Source organism: Ornithorhynchus anatinus, chromosome 5, assembly GCF_004115215.2.
Source record: "Ornithorhynchus anatinus isolate Pmale09 chromosome 5, mOrnAna1.pri.v4, whole genome shotgun sequence".
NCBI classification, from domain to species: domain Eukaryota; kingdom Metazoa; phylum Chordata; class Mammalia; order Monotremata; family Ornithorhynchidae; genus Ornithorhynchus; species Ornithorhynchus anatinus.
The window spans coordinates 64,570,864-64,580,364 of NC_041732.1; the positions used below are offsets into that span (position 1 = coordinate 64,570,864).

Sequence of the window (9,501 nt, forward strand, 5' to 3'; positions counted from 1 at the left end):
CATTGAGGTCGAGGGTGTACCTAGCTTTAATCACACTTTCTAGTTCATGCAAGGTGAAAGTGTTTGAAGCTCTGCATGATAAGGATCTCAACTATTGCTTGAAAACTAATATGGATGGCTGGCATCCAGGTTCAACAACACAAGAAGGAATCCGTTAGTTTATATGATGTTGAATCCATGGATGCTCTAGAAGAAATGAAGACGAGAGGTCACTTCCAACCAATTAATCAAGGGTACTTACTGAGCACTTTCTGTGTGCAGGGCACTGTATTTAGTGCTTGGGAGAGTACAATATAGCAGAGTTTGTAGACACGATTCATAGGGAAGCAGCATGGCTTAGTGGAAAGAGCACAGGGTGGGGAGTCAGAAGTCATGGGCTCTAATCCTAGCTCTGCCACTTGTCAGCTGTGTGTCTTTGGGCAACTCACTTAACTTTTCTGGGCCTCAGTTACCTCATCTGTAAAATTGGGATTAAGACTGGGAGCTCCACATGGGACAAACTGATTACCTTGTATCTACTCCAGCACTTACAACAGTGCTTGGTATATAGTAAATGCTTAACAAATACCATCTTTATTATTATTATTATTATTATATATACCCATGAAGAGCTTATAGACTAGAGGTGTAGCTCCCAGTCCATTAATTCAATTGTATTTATTGAGCGTTTACTGTGTGCAGATCACTGTACTAAGTGCTTGGAAAGTACAATTTGGCAACAAATAGGGACAATCCCTACCCAACAACGGGCTCACAGTCTATGGCTGGTTGTACCCTAAAATAGATGCAAAAGACTCTCTGCTGAGCTCACCTACTGAAAGTGTGAGGTGCTCCATCCTACATTAAAATGCCAGAAACTCTAATTACTTAAACACACACACACACACACCCTCCTAATAATAATAATAATAATGTTGGTATTTGTTAAGCGCTTACTATGTGCAGAGCACTGTTCTAAGCGCTGGGGGAGACACAGGGGAATCAGGTTGTCCCACGTAGGGCTCACAGTCTTCATCCCCATTTTACAGATGAGGTAATTGAGGCACAGAGAAGTGAAGTGACTTGCCCAAGGTCACACAGCAGACAAGTAGCAGAGCTGGGATTCGAACTCCTTGTATTAAAAGTCAATCTAGATTAATCTTGGCTGGCAAATATGATTTTTGAGCATTTGATTGGGACATATTTCCTAGTCTCCATTTTCTCCCCTTTCCATGTATTCTAAAATGAGAAGCAGCATGGTGTAGTGGATAGAGCACAGGATGGAAGAACCTGGGTTCTATTCCTGGCTCTGCCACTTGTCTGTTGTGTGATCTTGGGCAAGTCACTTCACTTCTCTGTGCCTCATTTACCTCATCTGTAAAATGGGGATTAAGACTGTGAGATCCATGTGGCACATGGACTGTGTCCAACCTAAGTAGCTTGTATTTACCCCAGCACTTAGTACACTGCCAGGCACATAATAAGTGCTTAGCAAATACCATTTAGAAAAAATTATGAACCCTCAATGTGGGATATAGCTCAATTTCTGAAGGAGGTCAGACTACTCGATGATGATGGTAGTGGAGACACTGACTCAGCATTTATGTACATATTAGTAATTTATTTTTATTAATATCTGTCTCCCGCTCTAGAGTGTAAGCTCACTGTGGGCAGGGATCATGTTTACTAATTCTGTTATAGTGTATCTCCCAAGTGCTGAGTATAGTGCCCTGTACATAGGAAGTGCTCAATCAATATGACTGACTGACTGACTGATTGTTAGCACCCAGTGGATTGAAATGCGTTCTTCAGTAGAGTATGGATCAAGCCCAGCATAGAGTAGATTCTCAAGAAATAAGACAATCATGAGTCCCAAAGGAAAAAATAAATTTTACACCTAATCATGGTGAAATGGTCTAGAACGAACGGCCCTTCAGCTGTCCTCTAGAGCAAAGGCAACTTCACCACTATCACTAACTCTTGGAGGGTCCGATTTCCAAAATAGTAGATTTGGATCATGTGAAATTATTAATTACACATTCTGAGGCCAATTAATCCATTAGGCCTGTATTTTCTCATCGAGTCTTAAGTTATTTTAACAGAGATTTGTCTTGAAAATGGCATCAGCTTTAAGGAACAAGCTGTGGAGGCAGTGAGGCTTAGTGGATAGAGCATGCGCCTGGGAGTCAGAAGGACCTTGCATCTAATCCCTGCTCTGCCACATGTCTGCTGTGTGACCTTGGGCAAGTCAATTCACTTCTCTGGGCCTCAGTTTCCTAATCTATAAAATGGGGATAAGAGTGTGAGCCCCATGTGGGTCAGGGACTGTGTCCTGATTAACTTGTATCTACCCCAGCACTTAGAACGGTGTGTGGTACAAAGTAAGTGCTTACCAAGTACTATTTTTATAATTATTACATGGTACTCCTCCAAAGCTGTGGTGGTCTGGCAATCTGCAGAAACTATTTAGCCAAAGGGTTTGTGTGTCAAATATGCTTTCTTAAAATCTCACTATGGGCTAGGCAAGTTTGAGCTCCAGAACTTGAAAAAAATGCTTGGGTATTAGCTGTGTGGGAATCTCAGCAGTCCATATAAACAAATAAATACAATGGTAATACCCCAAAGGAATTGTCTTTCAGTGAGTTCAGAGCACTATTGTTTTAATCAGATGTTCATCCCCTAGATTCTATTTATTGCTATCGTTCTTGTCTGTCCGTCTCCCCCGATTAGACTGTAAGCCCGTCAAAGGGCAGGGACTGTCTCTATCTGTTACTGATTTGTACATTCCAAGCGCTTAGTACAGTGCTCTGCACATAGTAAGTGCTCAATAAATGCTATTGAATGAATGAATGAATGAATTTATACTATTAGATGCTTTCTCTGTATCCATTTTGAAGAGTGGAAACTGAAGTACTGAGAAATTCAGTCCTTTGCCTGAAGTTGCAGAGCTAGTGGATGGTAGAAGAGGATAAGAATCCATAATAATAATTATAAGAATTATGGTATTTGTTAAGTGCTTACTATGTGCCAAGCACTGTTCTCAGCATTGGAGCACTGTTCCATTTGTCCTGTGTTCCAATCCTTACTCTTTCCACTTGATCTGTGTTCTCAAACTGCACCGCTTTGTTTATTTTTTATGAATCTTCAAAATACCAGAGTTGGGGAAACATGCAACTAGAATGACCCATTATTCTATCAATGGTATTTACTGAGTGTTTACATTGTACACAGAACCCCATACTAAGCAAGTGTGGCTTAGTGGAAAGAGCACAAGCTTGGGAATCAGAGGACAAGGGTTCTAATCCTGGCGTTGCCTCTTGTCTGCTATGTGACCTTGGGCAAGTCACAACTTCTCTGTGCCTCAGTTACCTCATTTGTAAAAATGTGGCTTAAGAGTTTTAGCCCCACATAGGACAACCTGATTACATTGTATCTACCCCATCACTTAGAACAGGGCTTGGCACATTGCAAGAACTTAATAATAATAATGTTAATAATGTTGGTATTTGTTAAGCGCTTACTATGTGCCAAGCACTATTCTAAGCGCTGGGGTAGACACAGGGGAATCAGGATGTCCCACGTGGGGCTCACAGTCTTAATCCCCATTTTACAGATGAGGTAACTGAGGCACAGAGAAGTTAAGTGACTTGCCCACAGTCACACAGCTGACAAGTGGCAGAGCTGGGATTCGAACTCATGACCTCTGACTCCAAAGCCCGTGCTCTTTCCACTGAGCCATGCTGCTTCTCCAGCCACGCTGCTTCTCCGTGGTATTTGTATTGTATTTGTAACTTAACAAATACCATTATTACCATTATTATTATTAAGCACTTGAGAGAGCAGTGTGGCTGAGTGGAAAGAGCCCAGGCTTGGGAGTCAGAGGTCATGGGTTCGAATCCCGGCTCTGCCATTTGTCAGCTGTGTGACTGTGGGCAAGTCACTTAACTTCTCTGTGCCTCATTTACCGCATCTGTAAAATGGGGATTAACTGTGAGCCTCATGTGGGACAACCTGATTACTCTGTATCTATCCCAGCGCTTAGAACAGTGCTCTGCACATAGTAAGTGCTTGACAAATACCAACGTTATTTTTACACTCACTCCCTCGGTAAACTCATCCGCTCTCACGGCCTTGACTACCATCTCTACGCAGATGACACGCAGATCTACATCTCCGCCCCGTCCTCTCCCCCTCCCTTCAGGCTCGCATCTCCTCCTGCCTCCGGGACGTCTTCACCTGGATGTCGGCCCGCCACCTAAAACTCAACATGAGCAAGACTGAGCTCCTCATCTTCCCTCCCAAGCCCGGTCCGCTCCCAGACTTCTCCATCACCGTGGATGGCACGACCATCCTTCCCGTCCCGCAGGCCCGCAATCTCGGTGTCATCCTTGACTCGTCCCTCTCGTTCACCCCACACATCCTATCCGTTACCGAGACCTGCCGGTTTCACCTCTACAATATCGCCAAGATCCGCCCTTTCCTCTCCACCCAAACGGCTACTTTACTATTACGGGCTCTCGTTATATCCCGGCTAGACTACTGTGTCAGCCTTCTCTCTGACCTCCTTTCCTCCTCTCTCGCCCCGCTCCGGTCTATTCTTCACTCCGCTGCGCGGCTCATCTTCCTGCAGAAACGATCTGGGCATGTCACTCCCCTTCTTAAACAACTCCAGTGGTTGCCTATCGACCTCCGCTCCAAACAAAAACTCCTCACTCTAGGCTTCAAGGCTCTCCATCACCTTGCCCCTTCCTACCTCTCCTCCCTTCTCTCTTTCTACCGCCCACCCCGCACGCTCCGCTCCTCTGCCGCCCACCTCCTCGCCGTCCCTCGGTCTCGCCTATCCCGCTGTCGACCCCTGGGTCACGTCCTCCCGCGGTCCTGGAACGCCCTCCCTCCTCACCTCCGCCAAACTGATTCTCTTTCCCTCTTCAAAACCTTACTTAAAAATCACCTCCTCCTAGAGGCGTTCCCAGACTGAGCTCCTCTTCCCCCTCTACTCCCTCTGCCATCCCCCCTTTACCTCTCCGCAGCTAAAGCCTCATTTTCCCCTTTTCCCTCTGCTCCTCCACCTCTCCCTTCCCATCCCCACAGCACTGTACTCATCCGCTCAACTGTATATATTTTCGTTACCCTATTTATTTTGTTAATGAATTGTACATCGCCTTGATTCTATTTATTTGCCATTGTTTTTACGAGATGTTCTTCCCCTTGACGCTGTTTAGTGCCATTGTTCTTGTCTGTCCGTCTCCCCCGATTAGACTGTAAGCCCGTCAAACGGCAGGGACTGTCTCTATCTGTTGCTGACTTGTTCATCCCAAGCGCTTAGTACAGTGCTCTGCACATAGTAAGCGCTCAATAAATACTATTGAATGAATAATTGTGGTATTTGTTAAGCACTTAATATACTAGACACTGTACTAAGTGCCAGGGTGCATATAAGCAAATCAGGTTGGACACACTCCTTGTCCCACATAGGACTCACAATCTTAATCCCCATTTCACAGATAAGGTAATTTAGGCACAGAGGAGTGAATTGACTTGCCCAAGGTCACAGAGCAGACAATCTAGAATTAGAATCCAGGTCCTTTTGACTCCCAGACCTGTGCTCTATCCATTAAGCCACACTGCTTAGGCATGATGCCTGCCCTCATGGATTTTATAATCTCATGGTTCAATCTCAGCCTCTTATTTGGGAAGCAGATGAGCTAGCTTAATTCCATCTGCCACTTGGGTTGGTAGGCCTGCTGGTCCCAGGAGCCTGAGACCCAGTTTGAGAAACTGCAATAAACTGAAAATAAAAGCTAAGTCAGCACCGAGATCTGGGCTTCATCCAAGTCATGAATGGAAAAAAAAAAAGATTTGGCATGGATTTTTCTCTCTCCCTTTAAACAAACAGCCTCTGGTTTTGGGACCAGAAAACCAAAGTTCTCAAAGTTCTGAGCACTTGTGGTAGGCACGATGCCTGGTAACATTCCTCCCCCTTCCACTCCAGTTCCTTCTTCCTTCCACCTAGAGAAGCAGAATGGCCTAGTTATAATTCTGGCTCTGGTACTTACCTACTGTGTGATCTTGGGCAAGTCACTTAACCTCTCTATGCCTCAGTTTCCTCTTCTGCAAAATGAGCATGAAATACCTGTTCTCTCTCCCACTTAAACTGTAAGCCCCACGTGAGACAGGGACTGTCTAACCTGGTTATCTTGTATCTACCCTAGTGTTTAGTTCAGCGTCTGCTACCTAGTAAACACTAAACAAATCCCACAGTGACAATTATTATCATTATCTACCTTGGGTTAGCACCCCAAATGGTGGACCCATTCACATTCCCAGAGAAAGATCAAGTTTAGGAGTATTGCTTTCCCCATGGACATCCCTGTTCCAGGACCAAATAAATCCTACATCCCCCAATCACAATGTCCTAGGATCATTAAATTAATGGTATTTATTGAGTTCTTACTATGTGCAGAGCACTGCCCTAAGCCTTTGGGGCCATACAATAGAGTTAATGAACATGATTCCTGCCCTCAAGGAGTTTGCAGTCTAGCAGAAGGCTGATCAGCACTAGAGTGTTTCCATAATAATGGGCAATGAGCACCGATTGGCTGTAAACTGCTTGTTACTGATCAATCAGTGATACTTATTGAGCTCTTATTGTGCACTAAGCACTTGGGAAAGTACAATATTATAGAATTGGTAGACATCCTCCTTGAACACAAGGAGATTACAATCTACAGAAGAAGACCTACATTAAAAATAGTGCTACTGATCTCGCAAAACATATCAGGAAACCTACATTCAATATAATACATGTTTCTGGGGAGATTTCAGGAGATAGTCGACAACCCTAAATTTTTTATAATGAGAAGATTCTCTATCCCGGTGAAGGAGGATTATTTTGTTCATGGCATTTTTGCTTGGTCTTTAGTGAAAGCAAAATGGCTCTCTCTCATCTTTCTATTATTTCCTTTACCTTGTGCTTTTACTTGCTCCTGGAGTATAGCTCTCTCCTACATTGACAAACATTTGTTGCCAAACCTGCAGGCTGACTAAGCATTTACTGATGGTTACTGTGGAGAGTGCTCTTCTCAATGTTTCATCAGTCTATTTGACATAAAATTCTGCCTGAGTTTCTATTTGCTGCTTTTCACGGCCTGAAAATTTCCAACCGGGCTATCCATCTTAACCCAGGATTCATCCCTACTCCATCCAGCAGATCTCACTAGACATCCTTGGGGCACATTTAGGACAAATGAGAGCAGATAGCCAAAAAAAAATTTCTAAGAAAAGGTAAATAACAATAGCTCTGCTATTCAACATTACCAACACCTAGACTGCCATTTCCCCTCCAAAAAGCATTTGTAGTATCGACGCTATTCCATCTATTTTGCTCCCAATCATGCACACAGTTTTTTTGGTGTTTTATAAAATCAGGCAATTTTCAAGGGCAAACAGCAACCCAGACTGCCAATAAGGAGGGGTCAAACCACCAAATATAGAGAAAATAGTCATCCAATCCAGCCTGTTGGCTCACTTTTCCAATATTAGAGAGCTTAGGGGTCAATTTGTTCATGTCAATTTGTACAATGATGTTTAGGGATTTAGTTCTGTCTCCTCCCTTAATACTAATTGGAGTTTTACACTGTGCTCTTCTTAAACCTATGATGCCTCCTGAGGTCCCTTAACAGGAAAACTGATTCCATACCTGCGGCCCTGCCCAGGGGAGTCAGATTCATCATTTCCAGTTATAACCCTAATTTTTTTCATTACTACTGCACCGGGAGATGGCAAAATAGCGCCTCTGGTAACACTGTGATCTACCACCACCATTTCCACTGATAAATTGTCCAATTTCCTTAGCAAATTCAGCAGCAATAACAGTGTTCTGCTCATGAAAATGGCCTTTCATTTTTTACAAAAAAAAAAAGTAGGATGAAATGAAAATGAATGGAAAAGGTTTTGTTATTTTTCCCAAACCCAAGATCGTGAATTGTCAACTTTACAAGACTCTAATATCACAGATGAAAAACAGTTTCTTTAGACTACTACCACCCAAAGTTTTCTTGATGTGGTGTTGAATCTGGTGCCCGATATTTTTACAGTGAAGGTAACGTTTGATTCTGATCATTTGACAATGCTTTTGTCTAATCTTGACAATGTTTCCTTTTGGAGCGGATGGCCTAATGTGGCGATTTTGATGATTAAAGAAAGTCTGGATCTACTGCTTAATGTTGCCAGGGCAGATTTATTGAGAACCCATCGAGGGCAATTTATTATACAAAGTGCTTGGAAATGTATGAGAGAAGCAAACAACGTGTTCCTTGAGCACAGGGAGCTTTCACTCTAATGGGGAAGGAAGCCGTAAATATATTTATAAAAACTGAAGCTGGAAAAAATAAATTGAATGTTTATCTAATAGAGTTTTGCTTATCTATTCACTGTACCTCAATCTTGTCTATCTCACTGCTGACCCCTCGCCCAGAACACTCTCCCTCTTCATATCCTGCACACAATCACTAAACCTTATTAAAAGCACAATCCCTCCAAGATGCCTTCCCGAAGCCCTCATTTCCTCTTCAAAACTACCTTCTATGTCACTTTTACACTTGGATTTGTACCCTTTATACCCCCCTCCTTCAGCCCCATAGTGCTTATGTAAAAATCTGTGATTAATTTATTTTAACGTCTGTTTCCCTTTCTAGACTGCAAGCTCCTTTTAGGCAGGGAACGTTTTACCAACTCTGTTATATGTTACTTTCCCAATCGCTTAGTACAGTGCTCTGCACACAGTAAGCACTCAATAAATACGATAGATTGAATAGATTATACGTATATGTTCAAGAACAGAGGATAGTTATGAACAAAAAAATACATAAGTGCTCGCATTGGATACTCTGAAAGAGCCTGCCTCTTCATTTCCCTAATTGTTGCTCTATCCCCCCAGTACCAAATGCTTGAAGATTGACAGAATGATGCCCAGAAAACCCGGTGAAGTCCACTTTGGAAATGTCATACCACACTGAACACCACCAACATTAAACCAAAGCCACTCAGAAATCAGTCTGGGAAGGGAGTACAAAAGAATGGAAAAGCAATGAGCAAAATCTCAAAGACAAATGTTTGAAGGATTGGTTACAAGGTCAAAGCCCAAAGTCAGAAACCTGGGGGTCTGATGTCAACCTGTTGGTAGGACTTGCCAAATACGAACCACTGCACTTATCAGTCAAGTACCACACTGACCAACCGTGAACAAAAATAAAAAATGAAATCAGTTACTGATGCCGGGAGTGTGATGCAACTAGGGCAGAGCCCCCTAACCTAGAGTTCCTATGTTGGCTGATGGATCTGAGCTAGAAGAGCTGCCTGAAGTGCACCCTTGGCCTCCTTCATTCCTCCTAAGAGCTTCTCTCTAGATATCTGCCCCAAATACCTCTTCCCAAGAGAAATCTAAGGAGGCAGAAAAATGTCATCCTTGAATTTGGGACAACCTACAGAATGGGTGCTTACCTAATTTAATAAACTGCCAAG

General features: G+C 43.2%; 1 long non-coding RNA gene across 1 annotated transcript in view; it reads left to right on the forward strand.

The window, feature by feature from the left end:
- LOC103169714 overlaps nt 1–9,252 on the forward strand; it is a 41,022-nt gene extending 31,770 nt beyond the window's left edge. Inside the window, exon 6 of the long non-coding RNA XR_003759730.2 lies at nt 8,918–9,252. This is a non-coding gene — a long non-coding RNA (uncharacterized LOC103169714). The remainder of the gene's footprint in view (nt 1–8,917) is intronic.
- The last annotated feature ends 249 nt before the right edge of the window (nt 9,253–9,501 follow it).